Raw genomic sequence first — 21,563 nt, 5'->3', positions numbered from 1 at the left:
ATAAAATATATATTGTTGAGCCCGGAAAACGAAAAAATGATCTAGATAAGTTGAAAATAGTTTTGCGACAATAAGCGTCTAAACGCTTAATATAAATAAATAAGGTATACAAACTCTTGTTTGTTTTTTTTCTTTTATCTTGATAATACAATAATAGCTACTGTGCGTATTTTAAATATTTCCTTCTTAGGTATCTATATATAAATACTAAAACTAATATGATTCTTATTTCTAAGTTGAAAAAATATGGTATATGGACATATGGTACATCTATTAATTTCACATTTATTTTATGAATGAAAAAAGACTTTTGTTAGCGTATTGCATCGCAAGAAAAGTATTATACTTTCAAAAGTCTTTAATAAAAACGTCACAGATTCGATTGCAACAATATATTTTTCCAAATTTGACATGCTTAATCAAAATTATGTTACGAGTGTTTTATTACCTAGTTATTATAATCAAATTCAGGACTTTTGACTCACCATATTATTTTATATATTATACATATTATTTTATACTGGGTAATCATTCCGTAAGCATGATACGTAATAATAACAATACGCTCAGCTGTTAACTGTAGTAGAATTAATAATTTATGATTATCATACTATTATTTCTATTTGTTCATCGTCCTTATGTATGCCTAGGTATAAAATAAACACGGGTACGTCCACACACGTCTGTATAATTATATATAGGTACCTAACACATACGGACATGTATAAATGCTCGCGAAATTCATTAAACAAAGTCGAATAATGTATATTAAAATATTTTTACTTTATATAAGCACAAAAGATACACGGTATGACCATACACACACGGCGCGTATAAAATATATAATACATCCATGGTTTTGTGTACAATTAGTTATGTATAATATATTTTAGCCCATTTCATCGTTTTATCGACGATTCATATTTTCAATAATTGTTCGCTTATCATTGTTTATAATACTTGCATCTCTGTCGATATGTACAGGCATATAAAGAAATTTAAAAAAATATATATGTTTTCTTTTAATTTTAAATGGATTATATTTAGGGGAGGACTCGTGGGGTTGAAACATCTGATACTGAATATTGTTTCAAATGTATCTTCCTTATCGTGTTAGGTTATCCGGTTTAAAAAATATGCAATGCTATTAACAGATGCATCCATAATATATTTTATTCTATTCATCTAATATCACTTTTAACGAGTATTTCGTTTATAGAGTTGAATGTGCATAATTGTGTGCTTGACTCTTATTTAAACTCATATTTTCATCATCATAATTTCACCCTCTATAGTTACTTCCTCCACATGCAGTGCAGTTATTGCATTGTATAAATTATATTGTATAATATAATACACAGTATGATATATATCGTACCTATCATATTATTGTTATTATACATCGGTAGTGTTTGCAAATTTCCCCGCACACAAAACGATAATATTCTAGACGGGCGCAGTATCGCCATTCTCGGTCGCGAGTATTTAATTAATTTCACTATGGGTATTAATTGAATTGCCGTGTAAACACGCAACCCTCCCCGCCGCATTTCCGATTCCCGTGGCACCTCCGAACGGTCATCGTGACACATATTTCCTATGTTGCTCTTCCTGCTACTCATCCCCTTTTCGTGAGACTCGCCACTGGTACACTAACTGTTTAGGGTCAAACCATGGTGGACCAAATGACGAGTGGCGAATGCCGCTGGGCGGAATCGCCTAATGGAATATCATGGTCGTCTATGAGATATATATAATATATTTTATACATAATACATAGATATCATCGTTTAGTGTATAATACAATAGAATGTCAATGCATCGCTGTTATAGCTGCCTGCAAGTTGATCGTCATTCATAATCTAGATATAACGCCTAATTTCTATGGACATTAAAAAAAATAAATGGTTTGGGTGGTAAATAGTATTATAATTTACCCACGTCAAAAGATAACGACTACAAGCAAAATATTGACGACAATTAATATGCATTGCATGAATAATTTTTGCTCTCACAATTCATTGTTTATATTTCTTACTTTAGACAAAAATTAAATGATATATAAAATTTTCTTAGCTGAATCAAGATATCTAATTTCAAAATTTTTTCCCCGATATTTTATTATTCTAGCTAAATTGGTGAAAAATTACCCAAGTCTCAATGTATGTTTTAACAAATAATGAACGAATTGATTATTTTTTCACAACACCTTCATATTTTCTAATTTATATTGATGTAACATTACATATTACAATATTATATTATATAATAATACATTATAATAGTAGTATATATAAGTATACATTTTAATGATGTTAGTAAAAAAATAAAGGAATAAAATATATATTTTTAAAAATAATATAACTTAATTAAATATTTTGTAATCAAGTGTGTTGCATAGGAAAAAAATGATGTTTGAGTTGTTATATTTATGTATAATTTTATAGTTAAACAATATAAAATATATCCATAAATGAATAGGTATAATAGATATTAAAAAACTTTGATTTCATAAGTTTTGGATACGCTACTCGAGATAGATAGTATTTAAGGAATTTTTTTAAAATATTTTAGAAAAAATTTAAAAATAGGATAGACATAAAATCCTATAATATATTATCCTATCTCCTATAGCCTTTTTGTTGGACCTGAGAAATTAGAATCCATATTAGTATTAAAATATGACCCATGACCATAAAAATAGAAATATTCCAAATAAAAGAGCTTGAATAAATGGACAATATTTTTTAAATAAAATAGTATACTGATTAAAAATCAAGAAGTACAATGTAACGCTTATTATCGTATGGTATTCGTTGTATACAAAGTTAACTGGTTTGTGTGATTTACGACATACATTCGACGGATTAACAAATTATCACAGCTTACCGACTCCATTATGTCGATGTCACTACGTCACGTCGTATTGTTTACATATTATTTTGTATTCACCCGGACGTGTCTTATTAACCAGTTGCTTGTACGTGATCGGTAAGTGAATAGCAGCTGTCTATAAATTTGTAAAATTGTTTGACAGTATCTATAAAACGAAAATACATTTTTACCAACTTAATATAAAATTATAATAATTGATAAAAATAGAAATAATAGTAATAGTAATAATGAAGCGGGAAGTGGTAATGCTATGCTGTATATTAGGTGTCTAATGACTAATGAGTAATGGATGTATCAAATAAACGATTCTGATTCTGAGCGAAGGCGGTCTGTCCGTCTATAATATTACTTAGTGGGTATATTTAATAATATTATTATGATTAAAGGAATCTATGTTGTTTTTAGACATTAGTACTATAATAGGTGAAATTTATTTTTGTTGAACAAAATGCATTTGAAAATGTCACTGCAAGTATAAAACATAAAGCATAAATTATCATATTTTAAATATTTCAATTACTTTCCAGCGAAATAATTGGTTTTGTTATTTTTGTTTTAATATGTAATTTCGTTCAAATTTTAATTTGAAATAACTGATAACAAAAAAGGAAAAATTGTTTTATATATTTTTATTTTTATTGGTTACATGATGAACTTATGCGGTAACTTGTTTTAGATTTTCAATCTTTAGGTATAAAAATTAAAAATTTCATATAGTATTAAGCACAAAATAATTTGTAAATTTTCAATCTAATAATCTTATCTTTTATTCTTTTAATCTGATGTTGTAACAATGTATAAGGTGTCTTGCATTTAATTTTCAAGCTTCTTAATCTGAATGAATAACATATTTTCTTTAAAGAAAAAACCAAAAAATGTTGAAAATTGAAAAATCTTTTATACAACTAAAAATGAGTCAAAATATTTTGAAATATCTTATCAAGTAAATAAAAAAAAATTAAATAAAAGTACCTACTATAAATTATAAATATCTATACGGTTATTCTTTTTAGAAATATAATGAGATAAGAAAATCGTTCCATTAGAAATCGAACAAATATTCTATATTAAAAAAAAAAAAAAAAATGAACTGCAAACGCTCATAAAAATTAAATTTGACTTTCTGGTAGACACTTTTTGATAAAGGATGACAAATTTATTCGGAATTGTGTATCAAATTTTATAATGATAGATATAAAAAAAAACATTTGAATGAATTTATAAATCAAAATAATTTGCAATTATCATGATTTATACGAATTTTGTCAATATTTGAACTTCAGATGCTCATAAGAAATTATTTTGGATTTACACTCAACTTTTTTTTTTCAATTTCCTTTTACAAAAATACACACACATACACAATTATTAAAAAATTGCAATAGATTGATCGCTCCAATCAGAATCTAAAAGACTAACATTTGATTAAAATTTAAAATCGATAAATATAAATCCTCGTCAAAATATTACAATACAATAGTATTATAATATCTGCACCTAAGTGTAGTTGGTATATTAATAACAATAATGGTGTTTAAAAAAATTAACAGGCTCAAAATCCAACTGATGCTGGCCAATTATAATAATATTATTGCGTACTAGCTGGCCACTAATAAACAACGGTTTGTTTGAAATTATTGGCTTTGGTCTACGACAAAATCCGGAAATGGTTCATTTTATTTTTTTCTGTCTACCTACACGCGCATAATACACCTGCAAAATGGCTGCATCTTATAATATCGAGAAATCCGACCACATTGAAAAGACCACCATAAGAAAAGTTATCGACAAAACAAATAGCAACATCGAATACGATGAAATGGAAACCAAGCTACACAGATTCGATAACTACAACGAAGAAATAACTTATGACGATTTGGCGGGTCTACTGAGTTATGCAAAGCAGTTCACAGGCGACGACGCGTCGACTGCCATAATCGCTCAACCGGACGAATCCTCCAACATTGGACCGGCTGAGATAAACATTATTGCAGACGACGTGATTGCGACGTCGTCAACCAAGCAGGTCGCGGCCGTAGAAGAACATGTTAAGCAAAATGACGAGGCGTTGGACGTCACGCCGACCAGGGGAAAGGAGGTCACATCCCCTTTTTGGGGCTTGTTCGTCTGGCTGGACCCGGGAAACACTCCAGCGATACGCGCACCTCCACGCCCGGGCATCTTGATGAGAATCATTAGCGCGGTGTGGAGAGGCGTAACAAGAGCCGTACGCGGAATTCGTTGTTTTTTATTGAGTTTTTTCCCGAAGTGAAACCGTACGAAAGTTCCCCCCCTGGTTGAGGGCAGCAGACAAAGGCGTGGCGATGTGAGGACGAGGAAGGTACGTGACAGAGCACTGCAGGGTGATCGGCGGTAAGTCGCCAATACGTGTTATTCGGCCACCAGTTGTGGCGCAACGGGATCGCAGACGTCGGGTGCTCGGGATCGCCGACACGCGAGACCCTCTGACGGCGCGGTGGACGCCTAGCTGCTTCGATTGCGATCGACGACGACGACACGACGACGGTGAGACTAGCCATATCGACGCGGGCATCGACGCCGCCCCGTCGATACCAACAACGACTGCAATGCACGAATACGACTCGTTGCGACGGTGACGACGGATTTCCGTAGAGCTCAAAGTGTTCGGGTAGTAGATGATTATAATTTATGTAGGGTAGATAGGAACACGGATGTCAGTATAGCGCTGATGGACTCGAAGAAACTAAACGTTTCAGAGTTACGGCGGTGCGCGACTCCACGGCGGGACCATTGGCCGCGGCAGACTGCACGGTGCCGACGGATTTGGCCAGGGCGAAAATCACGGAGAGTCTCACTACCGATTCTCTCCCCTTTTCGCCTAGTGGTCTGACGCTGTCGGCCTAGTCACGACGCCTAAGTTAGGTCACCGCCCATTCCACAGTACCCATCATATTTTATAGTCTTCATCGCTCGCTCCGGGAGCTTAGGTAACCGTCGTCACCGGCACAACGATCATCGTATTAAGCACCTGCAGTATCGTCAAGCGCACAACATCGCGCACTAGCCACTTGTCGTCAATCGTTGTTCGTCTCGCAACCGTCGTGGTCGGGCTCCATCCGCTGCCATGGTCGTCTTCGTGCCCCGGGCAAACGCGCCAACGATTCTCGAACGCCCCTCAGGACCGACCGAATAACGTTGTAGAGGTGACCAGTAGCCTTACTAGCATCTTCTGCGATTATCACTCAATCACCATTACGTACCACTCACATCGCCACGTCTTCTCTGATGCCTTTTTTTTGTTTTTGTTAAAATTATTAGTTATTGTTTTTTTTTTTTCAATTTGCATTGTATTATATATTATACTTCATTTTTTCGACATAATCTGTTCAAAATGTTAAAGCACACATTTGTTATGTTCACTAAATTGTTCATTAAATTTTTCAATAAAATATATTTTGTTTATATACAGTAACATTTTGTTTTTTATTTTTAGCATTAAAAGTACGATTTTTTAATTCAACAGAATAATGATTCCACTGTGAAAATCTTGGTATCACGTGGGACCCATAAAGGAACTAACATCGTTGTAAAATTAATATATTTGCTTAGAATTTAGAACATTATAAATTCTTCAGTCACCGTCGTGATATTTGAGACAAAAATGAATTTCACTCGTGTAGTTGTGTGGATACAAATTTGAATATAATTTTTTATTTTTTTTTTATTGGGAGTTGAGACTTGGACATCACGCGCCATTAGCCTGTGGAACTGTCGGGCAGGAAATTGTTGATTTTGGTACTCGTGGATGTTTTTGGCAGAATTTCGAATGTGTACCCGTAAGTTTCTGCCATATCTGGGTGGGGAGTGGTGGCCTCTCTTTCCAGACAGCATGAACTGCCCCCGAAGAGCGATGCCGCCTATGGGATTCAAACTGGTGACGGTGCACGTTGCAAACAACCCCTTAATCCGCCCGGCCACTACACCACCTACTATAATATTTTATTATACCGACATATAATATAATATTTCGAGTATATTTTATCTTTAATGTAAAATTATAATATCATTCATAGAATTGTAGTTGTAATTGTAGCTTTTAAAACAATTCAAGTGAATTAATGTTTAAGTTATTAAAAAAAATTAAGTCTTAAATGGCAATATTTTTCATAATTATTATTTCTTTTTTTACTTTTCTATTAAGCACCGACGATTGTATATGCCTCGAATTCATTAATCTAAAAAAAAAAAAAATAAAAATAAAAATTCCATCCTGACTTTGATGAATTAATACTAATTATTAAATCGATTCAACATAAAAATATAAAAATATAATTATGTAAAAGAACTATCAAAGTTTGAAAAAAAGTCTTCTTGCACATTTTTTTCCATGAAAATATATAATAAATAATAATCAGTGTTGAGACTTATCTAGATAAATTTATCTAGATATTTCATCTAGATAATATTTATTTATATTTTATCTTATCTAGATGAAAATGTGGATAGGTATCTAAGGATTATTTAAGATAAAAAAATCGTTATCTTTTTAGTAATTATCTAGATAATATAAGTAAATCGAAAAAAAATTTTTTTGAGCGCCCTGTATGCATGAAATTCATGGAGTCCATTTTATAAATATCAAATAGAAAATAGTCATAATGTTAAATATAGTAAAACACGATCAACAAAAATAATAATAATTATACGAACGTCGTATTATAATTATAAATGTATAGAACTATCAAGCTTTTAACAGGAAAAAATTAATTCCCAATCTATAAATAGACCAAAATGAAATTAAATTATTACGCCAATGATAATAATATGACGTTATCTATCTTTTTTTTTATCTAGATAAATTTTGTTTGTATTTTATCTTATCTGAGATAATTTAAATACATGCTATCTTATCTTAATCTAGATAATATTAGAGCAATAATCTTTTATCTATATCTAGATAATTTTTACTTATCTGGTCTCAACACTGATAATAATCGACGATTACTACAATTTCGCATCCCTGATAAAATATTAGTTTTAGTCTTTCGATTTTAGTATCTCATACGCTAGGTTATAATGTAACGTACCGTAATAAAAATATATATTTAGTGGCCTGGTGAGGCACGGCTGCACGCTCAATCTGTGGAAATGTACTTAGCGTACGTACCGGTTGCAGTTGCCAGCTCCCGGATGGGTGACCACCCGGTATTTTTAGCAACATATCCTTGTCACACATACACAAACACGTGTTACAACCCTACCCATTTAAAAACCTACAAACAAATACACAAAAATAATTATTTTAAATAACCCCTACCATACCACCCCACGCCCAATGACCTATGTTGCGGCGGATTCCCCTCACAAAAAAAATATATATAATACGTATTTATATTTAATTATTTTTAAATCAATTTGTGTAGAAAAGATTTTTTTAATTTGATTCCAGTGATTTTATTTTATGATTTTTGTTTTTTTTTTTTAGTTTCTTGATAAATAAGTTTTACATATTTAAAAAAAATATATGAATATAAAATAAATACTTTGTGCTATTTATGTGGTACAATATTGTGTATACAGTTAAATAATCAATTTTAAGTTTGGAACTGTGCACACCTATGTAGTTCAAATAAATAAATATTTTTGTTTTTATTAAATTGAATATAAAACAATGAGATTCATAACAAAATAATTTTAATATTGTATTATAACTCAATGTTTTTGACAGATCACTTTAAACGGGTAAAAATTATACACAAATGTCTTTTTAAGATTCCAATAGATATTGTTCGTATAAATATAAATATTTTTATTGCTATTATTATTGTTTATGTAATTTTAAACGTATTTTGAAAAGTTTTTTTTATAAGAATATAAATATAATTGTTTATAAATATAATTGAAAACAATTTTTCTCTCTTTCAAAAAAACATTTTTTTTTAGCTATATTTCAGCAGATTATGAATTGTATTGCATTATTTATCAAATAAATATATATGTATTATAATACATTTAATCCGTATCGATATTTTAATGTATTTATTATTCTCATCAAAACTTATTAGTTACGTTTTTATATAAGGCCTGATTAACTTTAGTCTGAAAGGTGGTCCATTATTTAACTGCGATACCAGAGCTAAGTTATTTTCGTGGGTATTTAAACATGTTAGTTTGTTAACACAAACGATTTAATAATCAATAATATACATACAAATATAATATGTTATATGTTATAATACGAGTATGAACATATTGGTTCGTTGTAATATCATTTCATGAGACTTGATCTCCATTTAGCATCTTTATTAAGATTTGAAATGTAACAATAATAAACACTTGAAAAGAGATAGACGGTACACGCCCCCATTTTTCTGACCCTCACAGAAATTGAACGATCAGATAAAATTTCATTATTTTTATTTTACTTTTGTCACCAATTTATACATTTAAGAGTTATCAAATATTACTTGACAGTACGTCTTCACTTAGAATCGTTATTAGCATGCAATAATTTATTATTGAAATTGAGCTTAATACATACATTTCATTAACTTACTCAATGATGGGTTCACTTGATACTAACTGTACAATAGAGCAATGACTCCTCCTTCTTAAAACTGTATTAAATAAAGGAAATATTTGAGTTTTAGGTAAATCATGTTTTAGTTTCTAATTTAGTAAAAGTTAAGGATGACAAAATGAAATCTAACTTGAGCCATTTGCTAATTCTATCTATACCTATCCAAAAGTATTAATAGTATATTTTAAAATAATTTATTTTCAGTTATCACTATATTGGTGTTTTGAAAGTTCACGATTAATCTTTCACTGTGGCCATGAATAGCGAATAACGGTCACTGAGGTGGTAAATAAAGGTGCGAGGTTGAAGTGCAATGCAATTTTCGGATTTCTCCGTCAACTCACCCTCTCGATAGTCCCGTATCAATACAATCATCTGCAACGACTTTTTCTCAGCCATCGTCGTTGGTTGCTGTTAATCGAATCTGTGAATAATTGCCAGCTACGAGTATCATCCACATCACAGAGGAGGCGCACGTGCGATTGACTTGCCTGAAATTACCCGTCGGAATCAGAAGTCAATTGATGTGACGTGCATACTCAAGTAAAAAAACGAATCAGCATTGTCACGAAGGAATAGTAGTAACTAGTGAGAATAATACCATAAGTCTATAACCATAGGCGTTAACATCTAAAACCATGGTTATGGCTATTGGTACAATAAATAGGAAGATGGTGTATTGATCCGATTTTATTACGTCTTATAATTTGTGTTAAATTGGAAGACAACTATCATGCAATTTGAATTAATCTAAACCACTTTTTCAATTTCAATTATTTGAATTTAAATGGTAAATGTATCAAGTTTTTGTTAGTTTTAGTACATAAAATATGAATAAATAACATTGACTATTAATATTATATTTCTATCATCAGCCAACATTTTAAAGTTGGTACAATTGTACAAGTATATAAAAATTGTTTAATTGTGTATGGAACTTTAGTTTATTGCGTTGAACAAAATATTTTAGAAGCCGATAATTTAGCACTCTCACAGAGTTAGCGTTCCTAACTTGCTTAATTCCTCAGAAATTTTTTTTTTCTAATTAGAAATTAACATGATGCAGGTTTCAATGATCTCCGAGATAAAAAAAAAAAGGGATGGAAAGTTGTGATCTAAAGAGTTTGCAGACGGAAAGCGATGTAAATCGATTACTATAATATAGCAGTTCGGAAAAATTTAGTACATAACTGTGCACTTGAGATAGAGATGCCGTTTCGATCCTTGAGTTGCCGGATTAACAGTCGTTGTGTTTACCAATTAAACCGTTCAAATCTGCCACAATCAAAGGGCCAATTGAGCTGTACTAACTGTCAATCAAAGCAATGTTTTTTAAAATGAGTTTAAGTGAAAAAAATTATAACTACAAATAATATAATATGACAACACTGCCATAATGCTCTTATAGATTTAAACGAATTAAAGTTTAAGTTATGCTATTTCATTGGTTTTTATTTGATAGGTTTTAAATAATTATTGACAAACGTGTCAACGATATGCTGTAAAATTAATTAATGCAGCTCGGGGGAAATCTTGTCCGTATTTTATGTTACTCCCGAGTTTTATATAACATATTTTGATTATTAACTGAAATAATAGGTACTCATTTTTATACAAGTGCATATACTTACAATATTACAATCAATCATTACAATATTACAATCATTCGTAAAGTGACGAAATTACAATTTTTGTAGGTACAATATTGTAAAAATTACAGGTTTTTTTTTATTTGGCGCAAATTACATACTTACGATAAAAAATATCAAAAACAATTCTGCCACAGAAAATGTGAAAAACTTCATTATTACTTTGCCTTTAAAGACTAACACATTTGTGAGTGTGGTATAGGGCTTTACATTTAGCTTCGTTGTTAGTATCCCATCCACCCAAGTGAATTTCCTCCTAGGAATTTTCGGCAACGATTATAATTACACCTATTGCACATGTGATCATCGTAATAATATAAAATAAAACATCAGTTTAGTCTTCAGAATATATAATAGTTGTGCATGACTCGCAGTTATTACGTCGTGTGATAAATAAATACCGAGCCCGGGCGTACGAGCGCTGCTTATATTAAAATAAAATAACGTTACAAGCATAGGATACGATTTGACACCCAGAAAACGCTACGAACATAAATCTAGCCCATAATTTCTGTCCACCCTGTGGTGCGCAGCCAGTAGTGAACCGGATAAGGATTTCCCCTAAGCCTGAGCTATGAATAATAATTGCTCATTTGTTTTTATTTTACGTCTACCGCCTCGTTGTTCCCGTAGTACCCAACACCCCATCCCTCCCACACGTAAACAGGATTTGAATGCCGCTTACGATTTGCCCGGGACGAATATTCACTTCCGGTTAAAATGGGTGGCTTCTTCGTAAACTCGTGGAAAAAGGGAAAATTAAAAAACTGCCATGATGGTATTAATATTATAGCGATGAAACATATTTCAAATTGATTGGGACGAGATGGACAATATTTTTTCGGAATCCATATTTAGGCGTTATCGCAACGTTTGTTCTTGTAATATTATAAGAATTTATTAATTAATTTGTCTGAAATAAGCACACAAACTAATTAATATTTAGATAAGTATTGTTTATAAGCATGCTTTATACCAACACAAAGTCACTTAAATAACTACTACTGCGTAGCTTATGAAATATGGTTTGAAAAAAAACAATACTAATAGCCGATTAGACTAAATTAAAATTAATTTTATTTTTTTTTTTATTCTCCTTTACTATAATTATAAAATTATTAGGTACTCAAATACAAATTTTGAAACACAGATTATAATTCAATGCAAAGTTAAAAATAATGAACAAAATGTAACTTCTAAAAAAAACATAAATATTTCATTTAAATTATTTTCGAATTTAATGATTAAAAAAAATAAATATATAATAGCTGTTTAAAAAAAATAATGCTACTTAAAATCTAATATTATTCGTAAATTATTTGGTATTAGAACAAGAAAAAGAATCGTTCATTTACGCATTAGATATTCATTGACAAATAATTATTTTTAAATGAATAGTGTCTTAATTACTTATTGTGTCTTATAGCGTTTAACCTTTAGATTTTTTAATATTCTGCAGTTTGTTATAAATATTTTTGTGTTATGCATGTTTTTAGAAAAAGCGTTTCAAAAACCTTTTGTATAAATCAAAATCTGGACGCCTAGAAAGTTTTAATATTTTTTAAAAATGAAAATTCTTGTTTTATACCTATGATACTAGTATATTTAACCTAATTTTTAATATAATTCCTTGATTCATTCGTAATTAAAACGTTGGATTAGACATTTAGCTCTATCAGCTTATATTAGTGTAAAACATTGATATGTTATTGAAATATTATTAATTATTGACACAAATTTTAGTAAATAGTATTTTAATATTTTAATTTATTAGAATTTAATAGGTCAAAAGTGTCAAATATCGTATTGCGCTATATGCCTATATTCAATAAACGTTATTATTGGTTATAATTTATTGTTTGTTATAGGCACTTAAAATTTGAATAATCTAAACTACGAATAGTATTGTAAACCTTTCCGCGTTCATAGTGAATATAATATATTTCAAAATATGCGTTGTTTCACCATTGTTTTCAGATAGAAAATAATAATAAAATACGGACTGAAACCGGACAAGAGAAATGAGACTAGTGCCAAATACTGAGTTTCCGTATACTGTCACTATAATAATTATTTCATTATTATTATTTTTTTTTTTTAAGGAAACTGAGTGTCTGGGTTAGTTATGAAAATATTAAATACAGATGAAATTTTATATAGTTTTCCGAGTATTTTATCTGGGTTTAATTTTAGTTATAATATAATTTCATAAAATTCCTTTATTCCTCTATAATTGAATTTTGTTCTTTTGTGTAATATTTTCTATACTTCTACATAATACTATATGGTTTCTTCATTATGATGTCTTAAATATTTTTTTCTCGTTGATCTACACAATAGATGGTTTTGAACGTGAAAATCAATGTAATATTTTAGTACCTTATATTAGGTATATGAATTTTGAAAAGTTTTTTTATAAGAATATAAATATAATTGTTTCCTGATTAATTTAAAACAATTTTTCTCTCTTTCAAAAAAACATAAACTGTATAAAATATAGAAATTTAAGTATGCTAAATATATTTTTTTTTTAGTTCTGTGTTTATTATTATTAAAACATTTAATAATAACCTAACTCAGTTTTTTAGATTAAAAATGTATTAATTGTGGTGATTATATATGTTTGAATATACTAATAATAACCATACATTTCAATTTGCCAGATGTGTGGTGAAACTTGACTAATGGCGTAGTTATGTGTTTTTAAAACTAAAATTCAGCGGAAAGTTCAAAATTAGATAAATTAAAAATTACGACAATATTATAGTAGTTTTGTTTTCATATAGGTACAGTTTGACCTTTACGTATATTTCAGTTTTAAAATTATTATGTAATGGATGTCGATAAGTTTTTAATTTAGCAACCAAAACAACCTTTTTGTTTTCTGCACGAGTTTTATTTACGATTATAAATAATAATTAATTGAATGTCATGGATAATTTAAAATGTATGGAATTTAATGAATTTACCAAGAAGTTCAAATATCTATCGATTTTAATGTTTATGCTATAATATAGGTACCTACATGTTTAGGTTCATGTTTCACTGTTTGGTTGCTTTAAACGTAGTACATACTACATAATGTCGAAATTTAACGCACATTCATTATTACTGTGACAATAATTGTCTAGTTTTTACAAAACATTATAAATCCTCGAAATTATATAAATAATAATAATATTATTTCACCAACAAGCTGTCCAACAAATAAGTTGACTGTTTTTAGATGTAGATAGAATCTTAAATATACCAATGCTAACCTATTATATTCTTATCTAGAACTGTTGAGTATACTTAATCGTAAGTTTAGTACCTATAGTAATCGTTTTTCAATAACCTGAAGTTTTTTGTGGTCACTGTAATATTTGGCATGTAGTTAAACGCATTTTTTGCATTTCAAACAAACTGAAAGTCAAAATAGCCAAGCTTTTAATAGGTACATTTCCCTGGCACCTTCACTTTCGAATTTCGGAACCAAACCCGGGGCTTTCGATTGTTCTTCGTTTGTATTTGTTTGTTCCTTCACCGTTCTTGACTTATAGCCCATTTACGGTGGGGTGCCAGGGAAATACCCCCTAGTTTAATTTAAGTCCCATTATATTTTAAATCAGTACTTAACAAAAAAATGTTATTAATCAACGTTTACAATTATAACATTTAACACAGTATATTATATTTTTTTTATATTAAATTAATTTTCCATGGTCCAAAAAAAAATCTAAAATCCCTATCTTATAGTCATTAATTTATTGATTTTTAGTAAAAATAGATTTTTATATTCAGATTACATTTTTTAACAAATAAGATTTTAGGCTTTTTTAATATTGTATCCATTTTTTAATTTTTTATTGTATTTAGATTTTTGTATGAATCTAGATTTTATTCAAATAAGATTCTAAATCCAAAATAGATATTTTTATGAGTAACTTTTAGCTTTTTTAATTTAATTTTGATTTTTTGTTCAAATTGAATTTTTATTCTTTATTAAAAATTATTTTTTTTATACAATTTAAGTATATATTTTTTTTTTAACAATCAACTTGAGGTAACGCATAACCACGTGAAAGAGTGCCATATACTGGAGCGCATAAACGAAACACCTTCCTAACGAGCGAATAGAATCGAATAAAATATATCAATACATTAATATTACATTTTTTCTTATAATATGCATAAATATAATACTTTTTATAATTTAATAATTTATTTATATTATTATATATTATAAATAATATATAATTTGTAATTTAATGATTTGCAAAAGGTGGGAAAATTAATGAAAAAAATGAAATTTGGTTAGGTAGTTAAGTTAACATTAAGAACGTTAATATTGAATAAACAAAGTTTTATACTTAAATATTTATTTTGTGTTGTTAAAAACAAAATCTTTAAAGATTGAACTCGGTCAAAAGATCTTTAAACATTTTTTAGCTGAATAGCACTACCAATTATTTTAAATATTTGATCACAAACGTAAAATTTTATGGATTGCATTTTTGTTTTTACTACCTATCATAGGTGAAATTTTGACAACTGTTTTAGGAGGGCTAAATTTATGAAATCAACCATGACCCTTGTAACCATTTTTACGGAAATAATATAATACACAAACATTCAGTTTAGTACTCAACAGTCAACAATAAAAACATAATACATAAAAAATCTAATACAATATGCAACTCAACATTTATCAATAACAATTTATTATTTATTTCTAATTGCATATATTATATAAAATAAAATACGCGGTTTGTTATAACTGTAAACGTTGATTAACAACATGCTTGTACACTGACTAAAATACGATGATTACATTTTTTTGTAAGTAGATAATTTTTTTGTTAAGTACTGATTTAATATATAATGTAGTGTAAGTTAAAATAGGGGGCATTTCCCTGGCACCCTCCCCCCGTAAATGGGCTATAAGTCGGGAACGGTGAAGGAACAAACCACGACATTTTCGGAACAAACAAGAACAAACGAAGAACAATCAAATGCCTCTGGTACGGTTACAAAATTCGAAAGTGAGGATGCAAGAATTTCCCTAGCACCCCCAGCGTAAATTGGCCATAAGTCGAGAACGGTGTTGGAACAAACGTCGAAATTTACGGAACAAATAACAAGAACAATCGAAAGCCCCGAGTTCGGTTCCGAAATTCGAATGTGGGGGTGCTAGAATTTCCCGAGCAATCCCACCCTAAATGAGCTATAAGTTGAGAACGGTGAAGGAACAAACAAGAACAATCGAAAGCTTCGGGTTTGGTTCAAAAATTCAAAAAGTGGGGTGCCAGGGAAATGTACCTGCTTTTAATGTTAAAAGAAGACGTGTTTACCTACCAGCTACTTTACATTTTTAAATCTCATCAATGATGTAAATAATTGTAGTTTAATTTAACTTATTGTTTATTACTTTATCCTATATTATGTAAATATTCTTTAATCTTTTGTGCTGATTGTAAATTATTATTTAACAGATCATACAATTTTATAGTTAAAAAAAATCTCATCGAAAAGTAAACCATTTGTTATTTTGATAAAATAATATAGTTAAAATTCAAAAAGATAACTCTAATATAAATTTTAAATACACATTTCAGAATATTTGAAAATATCAACGAAAATATTTCCTAGTTATCATCTAAAAATAAAAATCTAATACGATTATTTTTAATTAAAATTACATTATTGGAAATGCTAGCTAATTAATACATTTTATCTTAAGTTATATCTTATGTTAAAAATGTATCATAAAATAATAAAAAAATGTATACATCACCTTATATAAGTAATTCCAGTTGAACTATGCTCGTAGCAAGATAACTAATCCTACTACTTTGGGAATAAGTACCTATTAATAGCACTGTCTTATAGTGTATCGATTATTATTTTATTTTATTATACAGAGTGATTTTTTAAGCATTATCTTCCCCATTTTCCCTTTAATAGAACATTAATTTAAATTCTGAATTTTAGAATTTTTAAGTGGATTTAAAGACTATACTACTTAAAATAAAAGTATCATGGGGCGATACTATTTTTCAAATTAGAACCCTTCTTATTTACTAAAAATGATTTAATGGGCAATTTTTCAAAATTTTGTTGTTTGTGAATCAAAATTCTAATGAGTAGTTTTTGAATAAGTAAGATATTTATACTAAGGATAATAATCCTTAATAATGGTTTTATAAAAATAAAAACTTTATTTGATGTTTAATATAGTATATTATACTTGGGTAATTTTTTATGATAAATCAATAGTAATTGCAGATAACTTTTTCAAATCAATTAAGCCCCTTATCTACTAAACCCATTACCATAAACATATTATTCTTAAAACACAAAGTTACATAATTCAAAAACTACTCGCTTGAATTTTGATTTAGATACATAAAAATTCTCGATAAAGAATCTGCTTATTAATAAAAATATAAAAAGGGAGGTTCCTGTTTGAAAAACTGAAGTTTGTATTATCACATGACCACTTTTTAGTGGTAAAAAAATATCAATGATTCGGAAAAATGATTTTAATGTGAATTTAAAAATTCCAAAAACCTGAATTGTAATATAATATGCATAATTTAACAATAAAAATAAAATGCTTCAAAAATCACCCTGTACATTATAAAAATGCTTACGTAAAAAAGTGAAGAGTCATAGTAGGAACAACTTGGACACTACAATTAATATTTTAAGTCAAAATTATTAGGAGCTAATATTTTTATAGTTGCAAATAAACATATTATAATGAAGCGTTTAGTATCTAATCAGAACAAATTTACAACATTTTAATAGATAAATAAATTAAATAATCCAAAAGTTTACTACCTATCAAACATTTTTATACTTATAAACACCTATATAGATATTTTAGCACGTGATTTGTACATCGAAATAATAAATTACCTTACAGATCTCAGGAAATTAAAGAAATAATCTGTTCTTGAATTTAGGCAATCTCACCTTGTATATAAATATATATAATACACTAATAAAACTAAATTATTAAGATATTGTATAATACCTAATAATTGTTTAAATAAATTGTAAATTTATAAAATGTTAAGAATTTTATCATAGTTAAATATTTTCTAAACTTGTAGAACAAAATTACACTGGAACAGAAAGTATTATAATTAAAAACCATTTAAATATAGTTAGCTTGAAGACAAACAGTTGGAAAATTAAAATATACGAATCTAAATTTGTTAAAGTAATATTTTTACTTAAAAATCTCGATTCACTGCCTGTTACGTTATATAATCAAATAATTTCAAAGGTTAAATTAAATATCTTCGTGTAATCCTAGATAAACACCGAATCTGGAGGGAGTTCACACATAAAACTTAAACGTAAAACTATTAACTATAGACTCCTTCTGCCAATACTTTTGGATTCTGAACGAAGTGATGAATGTATTGATTTTACAATGATGAGTATTTTTTTTTTTGTGTCTGTGTACAGCATAACTAGTCTAAATAATGCTTCAATTTCAAACTTTGGGGGTGGTTTCCAATGTCAAAGTGAATATCCTTGGTGGATTATAGAGGTCAAAAGTAAACATTTTCCAACAGTTTACAAAAAAATCGTGAAAAACAAAAAAAAGTGACAGAAAAACGGGAATTTTTACTCAAAATCAGTTTTCGACCAAATCGATTTTTTAATATGGTTGTAATTTGAAACCTAATCACTGTAAATTTTCACCAAATGTTTATGTTAGTGTTACAGTTTAATTTTCAAAATGTTTTGAATTTTTTTGAGATATTTATAGACTACTGAAATTTTCGATTTTTATGAGAATTTTTTTTGAAGTGTTGGTAAAACAATTTAAAATGACCAAAAAAACTTGAAAAATTAATACAAGGTTTATTATGAGTTGTTCTTATTGCAGCTAAAAAAAAAAAATCTTTAGTCACAATTTTTTTTTTATAAGCGTTTGAAGTTCAAATTTTTACGAAATCTGTTAAGTTGTAAAGTTGTAAAGTTGAAAAATCATAAAATTGTTTGTGTTTTTAACTAAGTTTTCCATAAGTTTTTCTTCAAGTAGCTATAGAGAAAACTCGAAGCGTCATTATAGGAAAAATGTTTTGAGTGTTTGAGTTTTAAATTTTTATGAAATCAGGTATATGTGTATCTATGATAATATAAGGTATTGTGAATTATGATAACTACATGCAATGTTTTTGGAAAAATTGATTAACCATGCCTTATTCAAAGGCGTTCTAATTGAAAAATAGAATATATGACAAAATTTAAATATAATATATCCTAGACTGACAAATCATCTCCGTTCAGAATCGTTTTTCGTATACAATGATACCTATAATTGCATTCAAATCTAACCTACCCTAATCAGAGGTCCACCCCACCACCTAATGTACAGCAGAGTGATATCCACTTACCTGTTTTTTTTTCTTAAAATCCTAACTTATAAACTTACCATATCAAGTCAATAATTCTTCCAGTTTGGACATATAGCATTCAATTATGGGGCTCTATCCAACACCAAAATACTTCTTGCATTTCAATCCATCTGCTAAAGACTATTAACATCATCATTTTGGTATTTTACAAACAATAATCTTCACGATAGCTTAAAAATTCTTACGATAAATCAATTAGAACAATTATATTATTTTAAATTTTGAACTAATTTTAACTCTCCCAGTAAACCCTTTAATTAAACAGCTATCCTCCTCACTTCGTGATAATGTGCATAGAAGAGTTCACAATAATATCTAAAACATACCAGGTCAGTTGGATCTGCTAAATGTCAGCCTTTATCAATTATAATATCCTGTCACTAAACATTATTTGATTTGTCAAATTTATTTATGAATCTAACTATATAGTAAAAATTGTTAATAGATTTAATGAAATAATAAAAACAAAATAGTATTTATCATTTCTTATTAATTTTTGAGTGGAGTTATCAATGAATTGTTTTTCCAATGATGTGTGATTTTGTTTGAGAGGGGGTGAATGGAATTTGTACAGGTTTTATAGTGGATAAAATATTTAGGTCTTCAATTTTAAGAAGTAAAATTCTATTTCCCTATCATTTTGAATATAACCATGGAAAAACGAGATTTTCGCATGAACCAGTTATTGACAAAATTGATTTTATTTTATGGTCGTAAATATATCAAAAATAAATTACCTAAGAAATTTGGTGCTCTTTTGTATATTATAATATTTGATTGTTTGAATATAAATGTACAAAAAATATAAATCAGGTATACCATGACATTTTCAAACTTTTTAAATACATTTTAAGCTATTGCCTATTTATACTATGAATCCATCCTCACTATTCTACGGTAAGTTGGTATTAAGTTAATAATAATTATATATGATACAACTAACAACTAATAAATAATCATATATAATAACACATAACATTTATATAATTAAATACGAATAATATATAATAAATGAAATGTTTTCTGCCAAAATAAATTCAATCTACCGTAGAATAGTGATTTTCGCTCAAATATATGGTATAAGCGAATCCTGCACTCATTATCACTATGCACAGTGAAAGAGTATTGTGGAATAACTTACATAAACAAAATCCAAGTTTTTCAATCAAAAGTTCTGAGGATAATATCAAATGCTCCATTGTTTATAAAAAAATGTGTATGTTTATTGTGAGTGTATCTGAAAATAAATATGCTAATCGATTTAAACATAAATTTCCACTCGACCGACGATATGAAGAAAAAAAAATGAATAGTCATACAACTATATTGCAATGGAAATAAAAATATAACCTACTTTTTATATTAGCATTACATAATTACATAGGTACCAATTGTACACAAACATAATATTTGTGTCCGTATCAGTATAAGTTTGACTAACACGAACTGAGGAAAACTTAAAATTAAAATATTAATAGTTAAATTAATATAATGTCATTAAAAATATATTATCAAATAATAAATAATAAATCGGTATACTTAGTAATATATGTTGATAGACAGTTTTTGTTCAGAATCAATGATTTATCTGCAATCCAAAATTAAACACATCCATTACAAATACTTACTCAATGATGAATACACTCGACTATTACAACTGTACAACAGAGCGGATATTTCTTGCCCACTGTTTGTATACCTATGAAAAATGTTTTTAGCATAAAAAATGCACGCACACACACACACACACACACACACACACACACCTAGCTTAATTATAATGCATCGCTAAACTAGTAATATTTCCATACTACCACTTCATTATGTTAATGATTCAATAATTAAAACTCAATGATTGGATAAAAGTAATGCTTAGATCTTCATTAAGGAAAGCACATGTTTAAGAATGGTGCTATTTTATAGAATTTTTCACCAACTTTAAAATATGTTACCAAGCTTTGAGCTCAAGTGAGTACCTATAAAATAACACAAATTATTGATATTATAGACAATACTGAATTATAGTGCCGGAAAAAA

At 28.6% G+C, this 21,563-nt stretch overlaps 1 long non-coding RNA gene across 3 annotated transcripts; it reads right to left on the bottom strand.

Moving 5' to 3' along the window:
* Positions 1–2,521: 2,521 nt before the first annotated feature.
* Positions 2,522–21,396, bottom strand: LOC149058914 (uncharacterized). 3 transcript variants are annotated; one of them, XR_016190450.1, is made up of 7 exons: positions 21,066–21,396; positions 10,649–10,767; positions 9,802–9,948; positions 9,434–9,494; positions 7,965–8,150; positions 7,067–7,112; positions 2,522–3,040 (listed from the first exon to the last, which is right to left on the bottom strand). It is a non-coding gene; the product is annotated as an uncharacterized LOC149058914 (long non-coding RNA). The 3 variants fall into 3 exon arrangements; XR_016190449.1 differs by lacking the exon at positions 9,434–9,494; XR_016190451.1 differs by lacking the exons at positions 9,434–9,494; positions 10,649–10,767; positions 21,066–21,396 and having other exon boundaries at positions 9,802–10,232.
* Between the last annotated feature and the right edge of the window lie 167 nt (positions 21,397–21,563).

This window comes from Diuraphis noxia, unplaced genomic scaffold (assembly GCF_037042655.1).
Source record: "Diuraphis noxia isolate RWA-SAM2 unplaced genomic scaffold, SU_Dnox_SAM2 contig0002, whole genome shotgun sequence".
NCBI lineage: Eukaryota > Metazoa > Arthropoda > Insecta > Hemiptera > Aphididae > Diuraphis > Diuraphis noxia.
The sequence above is the reverse complement of the archived record's forward strand: the minus strand, read 5'-3'. Positions and strand labels throughout refer to the sequence as shown.